This window comes from Filicampus tigris, chromosome 1, assembly GCF_054856515.1.
Source record: "Filicampus tigris isolate MCC_2025a chromosome 1, RoL_Ftig_1.0, whole genome shotgun sequence".
In the NCBI taxonomy this organism is placed as follows: Eukaryota; Metazoa; Chordata; class Actinopteri; order Syngnathiformes; family Syngnathidae; genus Filicampus; species Filicampus tigris.
The window spans coordinates 33589539-33611477 of NC_141217.1; the positions used below are offsets into that span (position 1 = coordinate 33589539).

General features: G+C 40.8%; 1 protein-coding gene and 1 long non-coding RNA gene across 2 annotated transcripts in view; one reads left to right on the forward strand and one right to left on the reverse strand.

Annotated features, from left to right (window-relative positions):
• The window catches only part of slc6a17 (solute carrier family 6 member 17), a 30917-nt gene extending 25494 nt beyond the window's left edge, over positions 1 to 5423 (reverse strand). The window contains exon 1 of the mRNA XM_086034631.1: positions 5206 to 5423. The gene's annotated coding sequence lies outside the window, so the exon portion shown is untranslated. The remainder of the gene's footprint in view (positions 1 to 5205) is intronic.
• On the forward strand, positions 1677 to 13102 carry LOC147153695 (uncharacterized). Its single transcript, XR_015087312.1, has 3 exons — positions 1677 to 1708; positions 5065 to 5186; positions 12992 to 13102. It is a non-coding gene; the product is annotated as an uncharacterized LOC147153695 (long non-coding RNA).
• Positions 13103 to 21939: the final 8837 nt, after the last annotated feature.

A 21939-nucleotide genomic window follows, 5' to 3' on the forward strand; every position in this document is an offset into this window, starting at 1 on the left:
ACGAAGGGATGGACGTGAATGGAAGGCATGTTGTTCCAAAAAGAATTGAGAGAATTTCTTAGAGTTTGCAGGTCACTCTATAATATGGCTGTGTTGTGCTTTAGTCAAAATACCCAAAGGATGAAGAATTATAGACATATTTTTACAGCATTTTTTTTCTCATGGTGAAATTAGCTTGTTTTAAGGGGGCCTCTGTTTCATGCAAAGCTACCAAAGGTTCATTTAGCTGGTAACTAGGGCTGAAAGAGTCAAGTACCTCCATTTCTTAAAAATAACATTCATTTACAATACAATTTTCTACAGCTGCCGGTACACTTTCAATCACTTTATTGAACAAAGAAGAACAAAATAAATACATGATAGCAAAAACGTGTGGTTGCAATGCAAGCCCGAAGGCAGTTTGACGTCAAATTCAGTGGTTAGGGTTAGGGGAGGTAAAATGGCAGCTCCCCAAAAAGGACGAAAATGGATGGATTCATCCGCTCAATTCTTATTCCATAAATACAATATTAATCTGAATAGTGTGTTTAGACTATTGGAGCACATACAACATATTCTTACAAAGATTATTTTTACATTTAGTTCCCCATTAACAGAGACAGTCTGTGCTCACGACAGCAAACTCTACCTTGACTCCCATGTCACTCACCAGGCCAGACACCACCCACACGCAACATTTTGTATATAAAGTCCGTTTTTACATAATACATCCCCTTAAAATTGCAGGTATTCATCTGAACACTGCTGCCAGCCAAGCACAATGGAAGCCTGCCCGTGGAGGCCCCGCCGGTGTCACGCACATGGCATTCCTGACGAGCGGGAAAAACAGAAGGGATTAAGTTGAAGGCTCTGGTTCAGTTTTTGAGAGAAACGGGGTTGAGAAAAATAATTTTGGTTTGTTTGTTTTTCTGCTAGTACTGTGCAAAAATCGTACAGTGGTACCTCTACTTACGAACGTCTCTTCATACAAAATTTTCAAGTTACGAAACGCCTTAACAGGAAAATATTGCCTCTTGTTACGAAAGAAATTTCAGGATACGAAAGGTAAAAATACAGTATGGGCTGCAGCTCGCAGCTCCAGAGTTTCCTGAACGCAACATACTCATAGCTGCTCCGCCATTGGCTATTACCTAGCATTTTCCTGGCATCCCATTGGCTAAGAGGTACCTCGACCGTATGTGTCTATGTGTGCAGATAGACAGGTAGATAGATATGTGATAGATATATCTATGCAGCGCCTTCATCCTCATCATTCGCCCCTCGGGCCATGAGGTGTTCCAATAATTTTACGTGAATTAGAAACGAGGAAAAGAAAAAAAAGGAGAAAACCATTTTTTTTTTTGTCCATACAAACAAAGCAAGAAATAATAGAAAAGTATGAAAAAGGGACGCGTTTGGTTGATCTCGCCAAAGAATATGACCACTGTAATAGTACTCTGACCCGCACTTAATGCACCTCAAACGTCAGCTGCCACCCACCAATAAAGAAAAAGAAGAAGAACGAGCAATAAGATTCCCGAATCCTACCCGTGTATAACGTCGACGCTGTTTTAGCCACAGGTGCTTCTACTCAACTGGCAGGTAAACAAGCTCAGTTGATTAGAAGCACCTGTGTCTCAAGACAAACTGGTAGGGGTTTTTTACTTTCTGGACCTGAATTTCCCATCTCTGCCATGCGCACTTTGGTGAGACATCCAGCAAAGACGGGGTGAGTAAAAGCATTTATTTTATGTTTAGAATAACGTTTGACTTTTGTGCGTTAATTCAGATTCAGGGTTCTTCAAGGGTTATTTTTATTGACAATACATTGGTAATGACATGCACAAATGTCTGATTTCTTAACACACTGTCCGTCGTTTTGTTTACTTACAGTAAAAACAGTTAAAGCGGAAGTCAACACAAACGTATTTTTTTCAAGAATATGTTTTATTCAAGTCCACTAGTTGAAACAGGGCATTCTGATAAATATTGCGTTTGTGGAATAAGTGTTAATCCACTCGTTTTTAGCCATCTCTGGGGGCGGCCATTTTGTCTTCTGTCGACTGAAAATGACATCACAACTGCTCACAACGACCAATCACGGCTCAGATTCAGAGAACAGGTCAGCTGTGATTGGTCGTTGTAAGCAGTTGTGATGTCATTTTCACTGGGAACATATTCTTGAAAAAAATATGCTTGGGTTGACTTCCGCTTTAAAAAACAAAACAAAAGGTGATTCTTTGTACAAAGCTGTAAACATTTGGGAAACACTTGACACCACAATATAATTTTTAATTGAATCATTCTTTTTAGCAGTCAAATTAGCTGACGATCCCAAAAGTTCATTCAAAACCATGTTTCAGTGTCAGTGCTATAGAAGTTTACAGTTGGAATCGCTGACGCTAGCCCGCTTAAAATTAGAGGCGGACCGGCATATAGGCAGGTATTATTTGTTTCCCGCCCCAAAAAAAGGCGAATGAAGGACGATGGAAGGATACCCATGCTGCAGACGGATTGACGATTAACAGACGCTCAATTTTTAGTAAAATGCCCAGCTTTGCTAACAAGCAAGGGACGAGGGTGGAGCCCGAGATTTGTGAAATGAGAAATAAAATATATCCGTTTGAATGTGTTCACATTTGAACTTAAGTTTGATTTCATTTCAAGAAACTGAGTTAGTCAGACATTCACATTTCAAATGATTTCAATATTCGATTTTTTAAATATTTTGTTACTTACTTACAAAAAGCGATGCATTCTGCTGGGTTTGATGTAAACTCGAATCTACTTTAATCGCCTCACAGGCGTTGTGAAAATAGTTTTCTTTTACTTTGCTATCCATCGTCTAATGCTGAAAGAAACCAATTGAATTCTTGTGCCAAATTGTACATTCACCGGGCGTAAAAAGTGGAAGGCTTTTTACAATGTATAAGTCAATCGCCAAACTGAAGCCCTTTTGAGCATGTATTTTACCTGCCAAAGTGTAAGCCCCTACATTCCAAATCAAACAACAACTGAAAGTGGCTGTGCAGGAAAGGAATTGCAAAAGAAGACATAATAATTGGAAGAATGCTTGACCCCAAAAAATATTTTCACTACGCTGAGTGTGATGCACGCGGGGCCAACGTGAGGTGAGTATACTGAGCACGATACTAGTGGTGGGCGGATACATCCAAATATCAATGCTGACGTTGTATTGACTTTGTACAAGTGTTTTCGCGTTCATCTTTGAACTTCAGGCTTTGGGGATCGTGTATTTATGTCTTGTTTATTTTGTATCATTTTCATCACATGGTCAGAAACGTGACAACAGCACTCTCGCGTTTTCAAGGGTGCGCTAACACAGACAGGATCCGAAAACCCCCTTACAACAGTTGCATCATGGTCGAAAATTATCCGACAACAGCGCTACAGCGGATGTAACATGTAGCATGAAAGCACATAACAACTGTCCTCCGTAGTCGAACCAAAGCAACACGGCACAGGTTCAAGGTTTCTCCCACAGTCCATATTCTTTTGGACTTTCTTTTTCGTCTGGTTGCTAGGCAATGGCTCATCCCGCAAAATGGAGATGCAGCCTCACTGGTCGCCTGTTCCTCCTCTCGCCATCGCAAACAGACACGACATCCACTTGAGGGGATGGCTGCAAATCTGGCAGTTGGGAGGGCACGCGCTGTGGCACAGGCGGAGGCGATTGTTGTGCTGCCTGTCGTGATGACACTCGAGCAAAGCGGCCAGCAAAGGCAAAGTGACACGGTCACATTTCAAGGGATGCTCTGCTGGTTTAGCAAATGCGGTCGGATCGCCAGTGGCAAACTCAGCTACTCAAATTGCTCAGTAGAATGATGCATGCATCATAATATAGACGCCATCCAACTCATTCATCCAGCCCTAATAATGCCCTGCACCTTCTAAGGTGCCATTTTAGCGCAGGAGTAGCTATGGCGTTGGCCAACAGCTGATAGCCTCCATTCTAGAAGAGGTCCAACAGGTAGGCCAGGCTCCACTTCTCAAGATGATTTGGAAGATTAGTTAGGAGGAACTACACCATTTTCTAGCAACAGCTCGACTACATAGTGTGAGACACCATGTCAAAAATAGAAGGTAAGCAGAGCTGCACCTGGAGCTATTACAAATTCCATCCATTTTCGATACCACGTTAACAAAAATACAAAAGATGTCTCCATTAAAGCAGACTAGTTAGCTGTCCATGTTTTATAATTATGAACAGGAATGACGAATTTCCAACTGGAGTCAACATTTTAGAGTTAAACTTGAGCTCGAGGCTCATTGGGCTTCTCTCGTGGGTAGACAAAAAAACAGAATGGTCGCAGTTGATGTCAGTGGGGCAAACAATGAACTGGTCACCAGCCAATGTCAGGGCACATAAAGACAAATAACGGACTGGTCGCCTACCAATGTCAGTGCACCTACAAATCCCTCGTGTGTTTACTTGGCCTGTAAAGATGATTGTGATTCTGATTTTGATTAAAATTCTGTAGCATACCAAAAAAAAGTGGTGTTCTGGGGGCGCTGGAATAGATGAATTGTATTTCAATTTATTCATCCATCAAGAGTCATCCCTGAAGCTAAAATGCCAGAGTCCGACATTACTGTACGGTTACTTTTTGTTTGCCATTTATGATTTTTTTGCAGTACAAAACCTAACTGAATAGAGGGCTCCAGACTCTCCCTATATGGTGACATTTTGTCGCTTAAATTTGAGACAGCGCAAGTCAATTTTTCATCTACTCTCGGATGTGTGAGCAGCACATCCGCAGATTTTTAAAAAATACTATTCTTATATATTTTTTGTTGCTGACAAACCTCTGCTCCACACTTTGATACATTGATATTGATAGTAAATTGAGTTGGGAGCCTAGTCACAGAATGAATTCAAATCGTAAGTCAAGGTACCACTGTATGTGTGCGGACGTAAAAATCCACACGTCTAACGAGAGGCAAGTACAATCCAGCATGACCATCTGCTGTCTGTATGACCTCTACTAACACGTGAAGGTCACATGCACGCATCAGTCACCAAAGTGCGGTAATAGGTGTCTGTTCCTGCTCCATCTTCCCCAGGAGGAAACACTGAAGCGATCGCAGACCACGTTTCGAGACGCGCGCCGAGTGTGAGGAAAAAAAAAAATCCAAATGTTCGTGGGGGTGCGCCACACGACGACGACAAGCACATAAAATGGAAGGTAAGAGTGACGTACGTACCTCGGGTGGGCTTTAGGGGTGTTATGGCGCGACGCGGAGGCTCTTCATGGGTGAGGCGCGGCGGCGTCCGTGTGCAGCATCCCTGCCACGCTCACGGGTGGGCGCGCGACACGCGAAAAGTGCACGTGGATCATCTACAGTACAAGAATATCGAAGAGGAGGAGCTGGGCCGCGCTGACTGCTGAGATCTTTGCGTTCCACGTGCTTGTGGTGGTGGGCAGCGCAAATCCCCCCCCCCCCCCCCCCCCTGACATAGGATGGACTCAGAAGAAGAAAAAATAAAACATTACTATGGCAAGTCACGACCATGCGTGACGCAGGTTTGACTCATCGGCCAGTGTGCTCGCGTCAGCAGGCGAAGTGAACAACAAACACACAGCTAACCCCCCCCCCAAAAAACGTTGCAGGTAAACATGGAGCACGCACGTCGTCAAGGGAAGTGGATGATTTGCTGTACACTGCACCTCGATAGTCATTATTTTATTCATTGCGCTGGAAAATTTCAGAGAGCGCTGAAAAATTACAATTTTCTCAGATTTTGTTATTTAAAGATGTTTGAGTAAAATGACCATTTTTGTTTACTGACAACACTTCCGATACAAATGTAACAAATGAAAAATTGTTAAAATACCCAATGTTTGCATAGATAGATAGATAGATAGATAGTCAGTTTGTCTATGGACAGACAGACAGTCACACTTATGGACAATTAGTCACTATAGCTACAGCAAAAAGCCCCCAAAATGATTGTTTAAACAAAAATGGCTGACTTCCTGTTCAGTTTCACTCGTGTGTCATTGAGACTTTCCAAGCGTCCTGTCATCATACACATCCATCAACCCATTTTCAATTGGTTAAATTGGGCTCATTTTTGCAACTTTCCAAGGGGCGCAACTGAGTGGTTCATGTTTGGAACCCCGAAAATCCTTACTTTTTCACCAATTTGCATGCAAATGCAAAAAAATGCTACGTTTTCAGGCATGATCGAAGCCCCCCAAAAGGCCATTCATCCATCTGAAAAATGATGTACACCAGATTCAAGATTTCTAACTGTCACCATCATGTGATCTTTATTACTTGTACTGGCAATTTGTTTTAAGTGACATTTTAACAGTATCAGTCATCATACATCGATCTGATACTAAACAGTTAGAAATGCTAAGTCACATTTAAAAAGAGGTCGATAAATGCTTCTCACTCAGTGCTGCTTCATGTCAAACATCAGACGTTAAATGAGGTCTACAAAGTATTACACAAGTTGTTACAGTAGTGAAACTAAACGTGCAATTATTTGTCATGATTGGAGCGTCTAAAGATGCTAATTTAATGCTTGCCACACATGACATCCATCTAAATCTTGGCGGTTCCAATGTAATTTATTTGGATTTTTTTGTGGTTTTCAGAGCGGCTTGACATCCAATTCCTTCAAATGGAAAGGACATTTGCTTTCACACACACACACACACACACTCAAACGTACTGCGTCATCATACAACAAGTATGCGCAGTGTGTTTCCTGTCTCCTTCAATCCACTCATGTGACTCACTTTCCAAGGGCTGACTGCTGGGATCAGTTTCCATGGCAACCACAGATCATATGATGGTTATTCGCCCTGTGTATGTGTGTGCGCATTTCTTTTTGTTCATTCTTCCCCTCCTCCCTCACACTCACACCACTTAGCTGTGAACGGGCCACTGTACCATCGACTTTTATCAGATTTTTTTTTTTGGTTTCAAATGATGCAATCAACCACTAAAAGCATCCGCACACCAAGTAAGGTGACGTAGACGTTACAGTCAATCAAAATGTCAGGTTTTATCATCTTTCACGAAGACAAGAAATACGTTTGCTAGGAACCAAATGAGATCCAGCCCAGCGCCACCAAGAGGTACATATGTACAGTTGTACGTACCTTGACCTCTGTGGCCAATCTTGGAACTCTTTCTTTTTTTTTTTTTTGCTCTATTCTATAAAATGCCAGAGCTGGGCATTCCGTCTATCTGACAGACTGGTCCGTTTATCCGTCACTGACGGACGCCCCTTTTGTTGATGGTTGACGAACGACGGGAAAAATTTTTAAATTGACGGATTAAGCATAGACAGAACCCCCTTTATTTGGTCCACCGTCCGTCTGCGGTGAAATAAAGCACAGCCACCTGAAAATCTACTTAAAAGGGAAGTCAACCCAAACATATTTCTTTCAAGAATATGTTCTACGCCAGCCCACAAGTTGAAACAAGGCCTTCTGATTAATATTGCGTTCGGGGAATATCCACCCGTTTTTAGACATCTCAGGGGCGGCCATTTTGTCACTTCTGCCATTTTGACATCACCGTTGCTCAGGGCTCAGATAAGGACCAATCATGGCTCCGCTTCAGAAAACAGGTGAGCTCTGATTGGTCGTTACCTGAGCCCTGAGCAATTGTGATGTCATTTTCAGTCGACAAAAGTGACAAAATGGCCGCCCCCTGAAATGGCTAAAAGCGGGTGCATTTTGCTGCTGAACTCATATTCCACAAACGCAATATTAATCAGAATGCCTTGTCTCAACTAGTCGGCCTGCGTAAAACATATTGTGGAAAAAAACATGTGTGGGTTCACTTTAGCTTTAAGTACAATAATGAAGTATTTGTGCTGCATTACTTCCCACCACTGTGTATATGTGCTGGGCTTTCTCCACTCTCATGACGCAGTACAGTCTCCCTCTGCAAAGGCAGGTTTCCAGGTCACAAATTAAGCAAACTGACAAGCACCGGCGGGCCAAAACCCGATCCACTTCCCGAGGGGTGTCTGTGCGCAGCTGAGCTCCACTGGTCCTCGCCTTCTCATTAGAGAGCATGTTCACAAAAAAAAAAACGTTGATAGCATTTCAAACTCATTTTACCGCATTACCCTTAAGAATAAATGTCTTACAGATTATTTGGTTTTAAAAAAAATGCACTGGAAGTGAAGTGAGTGCTTCAATGCACATGCGACAAACACTCAAAAACTTCGACTAACAATTTAGTCCAAACTTAGCTCCATCCCGACATACCAAGATCTTAGTCTCCCATTTGAGTTGTATCACTTCAATATTTCCTTGACACCATGCGCTGTACTACTTTCCTACCAGCCAGGGCTCTGCCGCCATCTTGTGGCATTTTAGGGGTGCTTCAGACGAGCACAAAAACATGAATAAGTACATTTTTCAGGAAATAACTGGGGATATGATCCACAGAAATAAAACAATAGTTGAAAAATTACTGAACTTCACCCCAAATTATTATCCTCAAATACTTTAATTTAATGATGTCGCTGATGATGTAGTGGTACACTCGCCTGAGTTGTGTTCAACAGCGTGGGATCAATTCCCGCTCAGTGTCTGTGTGTGCCCTGGGACCGGCTGGCAACCAGTTCTGGGTGTAGTCTGCCTTTCACCCTTAGTCAGATGGGATAGGCTCCAGCACCACCTTGCAACTCTGTCCAGCTGGGGTCCCCAACCACCGGGCCGCGGACCGGTACCGGGCCACAGGCCACTTTGGATGAAAGTAAAAAAAAAAAAACATACAGTACTTCCGGTTTATTTATTATCGGAGGCTGAAAATCTTTTTATTTTGAAAAGTCACTGCATTCTCTCCGTTACATCCATCTATGACTGACTCGTAACGTATGTCAAGTTCTCTCCGTTGCGTAATGCTAATATTAAATGTACAAGCGAGCAAATGAGTCAAATGAACAGACGTATTTGGGGAGTTTCTCCCCCCTCTTGCCACCCCACCCACCGGACGGGGAATAGTTACAGGGCCGCGAAGGGTATAGACTTGTATGAAGCGGTCCGTAACAGAAAAAAGGTTGGCGAGCACTGCTGTACAGGATAAGCGGTGTTGAAGATGACATGACTTTAATTGAATTTTAAAATCATCTCACGATTGATTGATTTTTAAAAAATAAAATAAAATGGTATGTTGGTATGTGTGTCGTCGCTTTGCAACTTAGAAAAATACAAATTACTGCTTTCCTATTCGGCATGTTTTAACTTTTTGGACTAAGTGAAATATTTTAAATCTATACATTATCACAAACGACTCTGTATCTACTTACCATCACTGATGTTAAGCAGCTAGTCGTTAGCAGCTGAGCTGTTAACTTCCAACACTACCGATAGTACGGACCTTTCTCGGCATCATCTTGAGAAGTTTACCACTCTGCTTTCTATAACCTGCCTGTCGGACCTCCAGTGGAATCTTCCATCATAGCCTACTGCAGTTCTCTATCAAGCCGTTAGCTGGTGGCCAATGCTAACTACTCCGCTAGCATGTCGACTTAGAAGGAGGAGGGCCTTTTGACTGTATCTTGTGGCAACCTAGGCCATTTCAGAAAGCGCTGGAAAATACGCGGATCGCCGCTAGTAGGTGAGTGTTTCAGCAAATAGCCAAGGGTCAGCTTCCACAGAAAGGTCAACAGCTGAACTTGTGTAGGGTGAACTACAAATAGGTGACGGGTTGCACTGCTCGTGAGCTGTATGTGAGCGCACGGGGAGTCCGGGGAGGCTGCTCTAAATAGATTAGACAATATGTCATGTCGGCAGTAATCAGATTATTTATCACCTCACTCGTTAGCCGTCAGATGGTGTGATGCAAACGTAGTGATGCTTTCTGGGTACGTTAAGGCACCTGCGCTCGAGATCCTCCGGGAGTCGCCATTTCTTGACATGTACTGTATGTTTCCGCTATTATTGATGAGAGAGTGATATTTTTTCTTAACCATCCAGATGAATACTGTAATATGAAAGACATGCATTGTGCAGATAATCCACCAGGGAGCAGTAAATCGTTCACCAGATGGCTTTCTAGCATGCTGAAAGATGGCCACAATAAAGCACTGGTGTCAATTATAATAGTCTTGAGATATAACGTTACTAGCTATAGAAAAAGTATTACATAGATATTATGGAAAATACCAAATAGCTCCCTCGCACCCCCTAAATGACTGTTTTCTTGTCCCTCCCACTTTATGACCAATTTACGGAATAAATACAAAAGATTAAATGAGTTTAAAATCAGCTTTTCTTGATATGATTTTGTTGCTTTCTTTCTTGTTAAAATACGTTGTTTTATCAAAGAAATATTTGTAACAGTAGTAATTATGCTTTGAAGTTGTGTACATACAACCCTGTTGTTGCTAAAACGTTTAGGTATAGAGGAAGAGAAAAATAAATGAGCCAAATCACTCAGCATTGACGACATCATCAAGCCAATTGCTCTGACCATGAGCAGAACTTTGGTCTTCTATTCTTCATATTTTTTCGATGTTTTCAGATGAGTTCAATGCTGTTGGGGCGTCGGTTCGAACCCTGGCACCGACTGTCGAACTCTAAGCTGCCTCCATGTAGGTATTCTAAGTGATCAACTGCTCTCAATTGCCTTCCGTGGTTAAACAAATGATAAATAAATAATTATATTATCAGTCATATTGACATCAAAGTTTTTCTTTTTGATCATTTAGTTATGTTTTTCTTTGGGCAGCATTGTGGTCGAGTGGATAGTAGCACAACCCAGTTCTGGGGTTTTCCGTCCATTCTTTAGTCTCCACAAGGTTTATCTCTCGTAACATTGTCTGAACAGTTTTATTATGGCGACCGTTGGGGCTCTGCAATCGAAGTTGGGACAACGACTGCAATCCATCGTGACGTTAACCATTGGACAAGGAGATCTCCAAATATGTACTCAAATGAGAGCCGGAGTGAGGAGAGTGCTGTTCTCGGTCCACCATATGTGTTGGTCCTGACTGTTTGAAATATAAGAGGTCTAGGGATGTAGCAGTGTCTCCCCGGACACCTAATACTTTGCATGCTCCAGGGCCGGCGAGAAGAAAAAGAGCACAATTGGATTAGATATCCAAATAGGCCGGGTATTTGTTTTAATCAGTCCGGTGACACAGGGAGAGCTTGAAAGCACGAAGTCCACAAGAAGGCCCGAAGAGAGGAAAAGCCACATGAGATGCTCCGAGGAGGCAGACGGTGAAAGACAAGGAGGAAAGGAAAGGGAGAGATGGCAAGGGCAACCGGGGTGATTGGGCCCCCGGGCTATGGCTGCATAATGGGGGCTGTCTATGGGCGGGGGCGGGGCCAGTCTTCCTTCAAGAGTTCACTGTCAGGTCTTCAAATCAAGGGCACACTTTTCACTTCCACCTGATGAAGCAGCATTGATAATTACCTTTCCACATGCAAAACACCATCATCGGATCACTTTCTGGACAGAAAGCTTGGATTAAAAAATGAATATTTGTAAGCGTCTACCTGTTGGCGTCATCGCTGTACAGCCTGAACCATTAAAGAATTTGACAGGAAATTTTAATTGTTTAAGGATACAAATTGAGTCTTTGCTGGTGCTTCTGAACAAATAAATAACAGATATCATCTAGTGAATGAATTACTGCCCACTAGCAGATTATCGGCATAATGCATGTATTTAATAGCATGTACCGTATTCAGATTTTTGAAGAAAACAAAAATCCCACTATTGATAAGAAGGCCTCACAAACTCAAGTATCACAAATGATACTTTTGGAGTTAAGGATCTGTCTTAGTTACGGTAGTAACGATTAAAATTTGAGTGTGGGAATACTAACTATCTTCCTCCCAGTTCAAGCCGTCTAATCTGGTTCAGTGTTTTTTTTCTATATTTTTGTTAATTAAAATGCACTTCCTTGAAAATGGGTCACCAGCATTGTGCCCGTAGACACCGGGCTAGCTCACGGTACTGTTCTGAAAATACCGGTATCTTAACCGTGATGGGATATTGTGGTTTCCCAAGAATGCTGCATCAGTGATTATTTGATTGACATTTATCTGTTTCCTACCTTGTATATTGCATACTGATTTTTTTCAGTAGTATGTGAGAAACTCACTGGGACTCTGCAAATACACACATATACATATACATATATATATATATATATATATATATATATATATATATATACATATACATATATATATATATACATATACATATACATATACATATATATATATATATATATATATATATATATATATATATATATATATATATATATATATATATATACACACACATATATATATATATATATATATGTATATATATATATATATATATATATATATATATATGTATATATATATATATATATATATATATACACACATATACATATATATATATATATGTATATATACATATATATATATATGTATATATACATATTATACAGCTAATATTAGCTTTTTAGCACGCTATCCATTTCATCTTCAAAAGAGCACACCTGTGTCATTAATCCAACAGAAAAGACATTGAATTTGTCTGTCTCTCAAAGAACATGCTAACTATGTTTTAATTTACACCACATACTGTATATTTTTTAATCAACATACCTGTGGAAATGAAAATTACAGATGGCATTCTGTCTCTAGGACACACAAGCAAGCAGAGAGAACATGAAAACTCCACCCAAGAAGGCCGGAGCCAAAAAGTCGATCTGTACAGTACACCTCAAAACTGCCAGGCTGTTTAAAATGCTAAGATGTTAGCGGTAGCTACAGTATAAGACCGATGTGTCCGATGTAAGTTTTTCTCAAGAATCCGCATCTGCTTTCTATTGCTCAATATGCAGAGTCCTCCCAAACAGTTTATTTTCTATCCTCCATTTTAGCCCCAAGGTTGTTTGCTTTTTCCTCTTTATAAACAGCCGCAATTCTCACATGTTCTTTCTTGGTGGAAATGCACTCCGTCTAATTCGTTATGCTACTCTGTCATTCCCCAGCGGAGACATGCCACTCGCACTCAGATGTGTAAAAGAGTTTCGAGACCGGCTTCACGAGTGTGGAAGTGACTTGAAGGGACGGAAGAATAAAACAAATAACTCACAGTCATCCATCCAGCATATGAACTGGAAAAGATCCACTCTGTGTCATTCACTCTCATTCTGGGTGAAGGGCGACATTATGACCAAAGTCTGGGTGGTTGTTAGGAGGCGAGTTGGGGTCACGCTCTGCGTGCCCGGGCCCTCGGGGCACCCACCAGTAGCAGAATGAGCTTGAGCATCCGCTGGGAGGATGACCCCACGTCTGTACCTCCCATGGGGTTCGGCTTGGACAGCTGTATCACATTGGAGCGTAACAAAGTTCTACACTGCACGATATGGTGTAGGGAACCAACCAACCTACCTACAGTACCTGTCTATCTATCTATCTATCTATCCATCCATCCGTGTGTCTATTGTTGCTCCAAATGTTTCCTCACCCTCAGTTTGAAACAGGGTGCAAATGTCTTTTCTAAGTCTGAACATATACAAGAAATTGCTGTAGAGTCTGACTTGTTAACATGAAGAAAATATTTGCATTTTTCGTTCAAAATTTCACGACAAGATCAAGTGTGTCGTTACAGGATTACAGCAGGGGGCACAACCCCTTTTGAAATAAAGTGCTACTTTTAGGTTACTGCTCAATTTGAAGGACTAGAGTTTGATATACATTTATGAAATAACACATTTGCTCAAATTACCTTCAACTATATCATTAATTAATTAGGTTGAAGACACTGATCATGTTGCAATGTCACAACAATGTAGAAAACACATGCAACACTTTCTTGTATAAATATCTGCAAGTGCTAACATTTTCAAATGTTCAATGATCACTTTTACAGCATTCATAGGAAATCACAATGTAACTGGTGATATATATATACATATATATATATATAATATATATTTAAAAAAAAAATATATATATATATATATATATATTTTTTTTTTTTTTTTTTTTTTTTTTTTTTTACAGGAACTCATATGCTCCTTGGCCCACACGGGCACACATTGGTGACCCCCTGGTGTACAGTACTCCATTTTTGGTCATTAAAACATATAATTACTCTAAATAATTTGAAAATAATGTACTCATGTTTAATTGCTGCAAAATATACAACCAAACTAATTTAACTATATAAGATAAGTAAATCTAAATAACAGAACAAAGTCGTATTTATACAACTATATCTACAGATATTATTTATTTATTACTTCTACATTTTGTCAGGATTATGTTTTTCAGATTACACAATAAAGTTGAAATACAATTTGTTTGAAATATTCATTATTTTTGATAAATGTAATACATGTTACTGATGAAATGAAATGAAACAGACGCATTTAAATTCCCTAAAAACAACAGTGAACAGTGGGTTGGTACGTGTGTAACAGGAAATACATGTATAGGAAATATAGTTTATTGATAAATTGTTCATGTAATAGTAGTTCATTTGCGTATTCTACCATGACCAAAATCAGACCAAAGTGATTGTGTGTGTGTGTGGGGGGGGGGGGGGATTCCGTTTTATGTGGCCTGAATTTGTTGTTTGTTGTAAACCAACAAAACGTTTGACGTGAAACCGAAGGCTTAAATATGACGAAATAAACAGGCTATTACATTCCACCAGCGTGTGTTCCTCCCGCATTAAAAGTTGTTTGTTTTAACCTCCAGCGCGTGCCCGCTGCTCTGCTACCAAAGCGATCCATTGCGATGTTTTTTGTAAACATCTGTGTTTGCAGAGTCCCGGTGCGTTTCAGCATCAAGGCTGTGTTGCATTTAGGGCCGATGAAGAGCAACTGCGGGCGGATCATTTATCGAGACGACGAACTCTCGCTACTTCGCGGTGTTGACGTCTCTCTGCCGGCTACTGTGTCGAGCAGGGCGCCTGCTGTCCCAGTAATACATTTCAAACAGCTTCTCTGTCAGCACACGTGTTGCTTAAACATCGCAATGTGCCTCTGCTTATTTTCATTCATTTATTTCTGTTCAGTCACGTAACAGGTTCATTTAAAAGGATCGGTCAAAATTGAGTCATACGAATTGAGGGCAGTGTGGGAGAATTATGGCCCACACCTTTTACATTATCAAGAGTCATGTAGTATTTGTTGCATTCATTTTACTTTAAATTGGTGAATTAAAATGTATTGAATCTTATAAATATCATTTTATTTTTTTCTCATTAGATATCAATTATTTGATTTATTGCAATTCATAAAATGAAAAATATTTAAATAAGAAATTTTACATATACATTTATTTTTAATTGTATTTAATAATGATTTGCATATGCAGTTAACAATGTTTTTATCTTACCTCTAGGAATGACTGCTAATGTCCATTTAAAAAAAAAAAAAGTGGCCTTTGCCTTTGCCCACACAACTGATCTAGACATTTTTTTCTACAAGCTGAATCAGCTTCAGACAACCATTTACCAAATTTTGTTATAGCCAGTCCGAGTATATCTACATGCAGCAAGGTATTTTGGTTTGAAGGTCAAACATGCAATTGTTTTTAAAATAACGGGAAATATGGCATTTTGGGTCCAATTCTAAGCGAGTCTGACTTTGCGTCAACAAGGGATCCTCGGACCCAACTGCTCCGCGACACCCCACACACGCGAGGTGACACAGAGGACAGCTTCCCCCAGAAAACCGGCTTAAGCTTCCCAAAATGCACCCCTCCGACAGGCTAACCCCGGGGTCACTGTCTGTCAATCAGCGCCTCAGCTGCTTGTGCGTTTTCTGGATACGGCGTAAGAAGATGTGAGGAAGGCCTCTTGAGAGAATCCCCCGGCTCTGCGTATGGGACCATCTCTGTGCATTCATGGCGGGTAATTCAATTAGCCATCCTTCTCTTATTCTAATGCAAACCTCAGGTTAAATCGCCACCCTGTATACGTGAAAGGAAAGGCCCCGGGCCACGATGGCCGGACGAAGACGGGTCAGCTTGTACCAAGTATAGAGATGTTGTTCATACAAGCTCACAGCTGCATTTATCTGGCAGGTTGTGCTTATTGTTGCTCGGAGTGGGAATCGCAGAAGAACTCTTGGGAGGGATTATAGAAATCGGGACAAATCATATCCCTGTCTCATAAAATACAGGATCATTGTCCTGCTAAAAATGCGATCATATATTAGAGCTGAACAAATAATTGAATTCAAATTTTCAAATTCGCAAACGCTGGCAATTTGGGGAAAAAAAAAAAAGCTTCATTTCGGTTGTGGTGGTCTTTATTTTTTTTTTATATCATTATATGGTTATATGTATATATAGGGTATAGTATAGTTCAGTACTTAAGAAGTGCAGTCCACAAGTCCACATGCTTACATATTGTTTCATTAAAGGTAAAAAGTTGAAGTGATAAAGCCACACATTTGTTTGCATTATTGTTGTTGTTATCTTACTTATGGCTTACTGACTTATGTTTACATCACATAAGTTTGGTCGAATTTTGTGAAATTGTTGTCATGAAGTCAAAGTGTTTAGCAAGTTAACATCTCTAATTGAAGTAGATAAAGTGTCTTTTATATGAATTCATGGTTCATTTGTCTTTATTTTAGCATAAGCCTAACCTATAAGACCAAAACATTTAAGTATGATATTCGCAATACAAACGACTGTATTGCTTGTGTTTGTGTTGGTGAAAAATAGCTTGAAGCACACACTTGCCTCTTTGTTGAAAAACTTTTCACTATCTGCCTCGCTGCTGCTTGTTCTCATCTAAGTGTAAGTCAAAGCAACGATTTGGCTGGTCAGTGGCTCATATCTCAAAAACGAAGGCTACGTTGTTGACACTGCAGCTCAATTCCGATTTTTTTTTTTTTTTTTGCCCCTACGTGACACATATCAGATTTTTTTCACGCAGAGTGAACGGTACAATTCAGATTTTTCCAAATGGATATAAATCGGATATATATGCGATGAACCTGCAGTATGGACGCTGACCTGCACACATCCGACCTGTACGTCATCAAAAGCCCAATATTTCCTCCGCGTGGACGGGATGGTGACTGCTCGGGAGACATCTGACGTCCGATAATCCGATAATGTTATTTTGATTAGCACTTGTTGTCTTAATATTTTACTTTAATTTCATCCCATTTGAAACATGAAGCATGTGGGGTGATAGTAGTAATTCAGCCACGCAGACGCTTCAATTATTACGTGTGGCCTTTATGTGACATCATCGAGGAGCGTCGCTTCATATGCCCAAATTATGTGTACCTCCTCCCACCTCGCTTCTCTGACGAAATTAAATTATAAAATGAGCCCCTACACACGGGACCATAAACACTACGCCATGTGACAGGTTTTTTTTTTTTGGGTGCTTTGAGCACATGCGCGTTCACATTAGAAGTTATTTTCGTAATGTAAATGAGTACATAAAAAGATCGGATTTAACAAAATCAGGCCCTGTAGTGTGAATGTAGCCTAAGTCAAGGTACCCCTATAAGTACAAAAATATGCTTTTCTATCATAAAATAATATATAGATTATAATATATAGATTAATAATAAGATTAATTATATACATATTTGACATCCACAATATTGATATTTGATTCAGTTGTACTGATACTGTATGGCTAAAGGTAGTAGCATCCAACCTGATATTGTCCCACCTACAAGTGTCAAAATGAATCAATTAATCAACAACTAATTGGTTATCAAAATGAATCGACAACTATTTTAATAATCATCTAATCATTTACCGCTATTGTTTAACTTGAATTGTCCAAGTCCTCTGATTTCAGCTTCTCAGCAGTAATTATTCTCTGATTTCCATAATCCTTCATGCGACTCATGTGTTTCATCTAAATAAGACATTTGCAAACATCTTCTTTTACTTTAGAAAACAATGACCAAACCAATAACTGAATCTGTTTCAAAAAGTTTGGCGCGTACCAAATAAATCCTTCTCCTGTGATATTCTTAAAGACGATACTTTACATATGTTCGCCACTTGTAGCAGTAAAAACTTCATGGAATGGAATGCATCTATAGCCTTACTCCTGAAAGCAGGTCCGTTGCTACCCTTTTAGGTGCCCTAAACTGAAAAGTAAGATGATACCCCACTGTCCCCCACCCCAACCCGATATAACAATTTTTCGTGGCCTGAAAATTTTTGTGCACGTGTGTGGGGTGTGCGGCTGACGGGTGAGTGGATACATCTATTTACTAGTTACCTGTTAAAAAATGTAGTAAGCAGAGCTGGCCTCTTTTTGAAGCAACGCCCCCCGACTTGGAACGCGACTGTTTCAAAACAACTTGTGTCCGGGAGTATATTAAGATGCGCGCAACACTCAAGTATGACGCTGCCACATCAAGGTGGAGTTCATGCACTTCTTCTGGCGTCTTCTACTTCAGGAAATAGGCTGTAGCAAACCTGCTGTGTATAGTGGTTTGCTGGGATACTTTTATTTTGAAGGCCGTGAACAAAGGGAAGTGTGGAAAATAAATAACTTGTTGAATGCGACTTCTGGTTGTCTGTTGGACCCAAATAATTATACAATATGACAAAACCAACCCCAGGGCTCGCAATGGAAGTAAGCACACACAGTTGGGTAAGTAGTAAAGTACTAGTGGCGCATTTTGAAGCGTGTCCACAGCGGGTTCGAATAGTAAATTAGCCCGCTAATGATCCTTAAAAAGCTTCTGCCGTTAGCATCTCTCCCGCGGCGGCATCAATCACGGACACTTTTTTTGGGGGGTGGGGGGGGGAGCGGTGGGAGGAACGGGGCGGGGGGTAATAATTTTTATGAATAAGGGTGGGGGGTCGTGGCCGGAAGGGTACCCAGCTCAAGGATGGACCGGCAAAAAAGGGTCAAGTGCCCAGCTCTGGTAGTTAGTAATGTAATCCAAGTGCCATAATACTAAAGTAATATAACTTGACTATGCTTAGTTAAGTTTGGATTAGCCCAACACTAGATACAGTATGTTGAAAAAAAATCAATAAAACAAAAAACCTCAATAGGATTTCTCTGGTCTTTTCTGTCTTATGGCTGTATAATATGCATGGTTTTGGGAATGCTCGAGGAAGCTTGAGCACCCACAATTGAAATGAGAGAGAGACAGACTAATCGCTTGTGCATCATTCTGGGAGATGGATGGATGGATGGATGGATGGCTGGACGGACGGAAAGACAGACAGACAGACAGATAGATAGATAGATAGATAGATAGATAGATAGATAGATAGATAGATAGATAGATAGATAGATAGATAGATAGATATGCTTCTTTGCGCTTGTTTACATGCTGGTTAAAGTGCTTAATTCAGGTGTGGAATGCGCTAGCCGGTTATCTTAGATATTAGCATGGCTTGAGATCGGTGTCGAGGAGGAGGGGCTCCTCCTTCTGCTCTGACAGAAAAAAAAAACTTTGGACATCACTATTCCATCTAGTTATTGGTGGTTGTGTTATTATTACTTTACTAAATACTATCTTGGTTGACAGTTCAACAGCTGTAAAAAAGTCAGTACTGTACACTCAACAGACACGCCGACTTCCTCGCTCCCCATACTCCACGCCTGCTCCTTTTTGGCTCGGTGCTCAAAGACCGCAATGATATTGCCCTACATGTTTTTATTTCACCACGCTGTGTGTCTGTCTGTGCTTGTGCTGCTGCATGTGGCTTAGTAAGAGGAGCAATTCCACAACGTAGCCGCATGAGGAGCCAGCTGAAGCTCGCTGCTAGCTAGCTGCTACGAGCGTCCAGCCAAGCTAAACTTTTTGGGACCGTGAGGTACAAATTGCAAACTTATTTTGAGCTTTACTGGATACAATATTATCGATACCTTTTTTGAATGATACCACTAGTATTACACAAGAATCAAAATGTTGGACGAAAAAACATTACAAAACAATATCAATATCCCACCCCCCATCAAAGACTAACTCGATAATTGATCAAATTGCCATTGTTTCCCCATTATACTGTAAGTTTTGCGTGATCAATATACTGGAGCAACCTTGGCTAAACCCTTTAAGATAGGCTCCTTCTTCAAATTGTCAATTCTTGGGCTAACTGTATCAATATCAAGGTATTCAGAGGTAGTGATACCAGCAGTATTTTTAGCAAAAATGCTGACCAGTGATAGAAGAATTATCTATTGCAATAATACCCTGACATGTTTTTTCCAGCGTTATTATGCGGTTTCTGTATTGTGATACCATTTGTATAAATAGAAAAATAATGTGCGAAAGCTATTTTACCCAGTTGTATTGATGCTGTGTACTGCAGGGGTGTCAAACTCATTTTTGTCACGGACCACAATGTACTAAGGTTTCCCTCAGAGGGCCATTATGACTATGGGACCAAATATTATAAATGCTTATTTGCCATTATACACAACAAATTGATGGATAATTAATTTTAAAATCAGAAGTCAAGGATAATAGTTATTCAAGTTACTGTAAAAACGAAGTTTGGTAACAAAAAAATGCTTCAATATTTCTCTTTATTACATTTGACAATTGGCGGCACGGTGGTCGACTGGTTAGCACGTCCGCCTCCCAGTTCAAAGGTCGAGGGTTCGATCCCTGCTCCGGCCTCCCTGTGTGAAGTTTGCATGTTCTTCCCGTGCCTGCGTGTGTTTTCTCCGGGAACTCCAGTTTCCTCCCACATTCCAAAAACATGCATGGTAGGTTGATTGGACACTCTAAATTGCCCTTAGGTGTGATTGTGAGTGCGGATGTTTGTTTGTCTCTGTGTGCCCTGCGATTGGCTGGCAACCAATTCAGGATGTCCCCCGCCTACTGCCCGAAGACAGCTGGGATAGGCTCCGGCACGCCCGTGACCCTTGTGAGGACAAGCGGTATAGATAATGGATGGACATATGACAATTAGAACGTTTGGTCGGCTTAAGCAAGAATCATGGAGCTTGATGCACCACATTTGCTTTCTCGGGCCACATAAAATGTGCGTGATACGGTTACCCGGATGTGGGCCCCGGGCCTGAGTTTGGCACCATAGCAATATGATACACTTGATATTGATATTTTGTCTTCCATGTAATTGTTACAATAAGGGTAAACAAATTGAAGAGAGTATGTCATCCTCTGGATAGACTATTCAGCCTTGTAGAGGATGTAGCCTGAAATGGCCTGCATGTGAGGTGCTGCAGGGTCACCTTTAGCCACGCTGCTTGTGCCCAGAGCGTGGGGGGTGTCTACATTGGGACGCTCAACAGGCTGAACTGATTTCCTGTGCGGGGTCACGCCTAGGACATGCTTGGAAGACATGACGGGGAACACAGAGGAGGTTGGGCACTGTTAGGGCTTCGCCATACATGCATTTAGGTGGTTTTTTTCAAGTTGATGATTTTTTCTTTTGTTCTTTTTTTTGTGCACATGATCTGTAAAGAAAAACATTTATCACAACTATTTTAGTGTTATTTAATGTAGGATAAGACTGGGGGGGATTTGCTGTAAAAATTGTATCGGATGAAATAAAGGGTTAAAATGGAACAAAAGATAAAGCAAAACTGTTTTTGAATAATGTCATTTGCTTTTTCAATCAGCGCAGTGGGACAAATCTTAAAATGAGAAATGGGATTTTTGTGGGACAAAAAATATGAGATTTCATTTTAAGGCCATTTCTTCCGGCCCTATTTCACCACTGAGTTTAAATAGTTGTGTGATACACAAGTCCTACTTTAAGGTTCTTATTCGAAGCCGGCATTCATTAACGTCACATCATTTTGTTCTTTGACATGGATTCCCAAATTGAATCAAATGGGGCTTACCAGGCTTCTCAGCCCAAATGGACCTCCTGTTTATACACTTGTCCATCAGCTGAGTGGCGGCGGACAGCCTCGCGTATCCGGTGAGATGTCGAGACGTCTGCGAGAGCAACCGTGCTGAGGCCTCAGTAAGTGCGCCATGTTTGGACGAACTTTGTC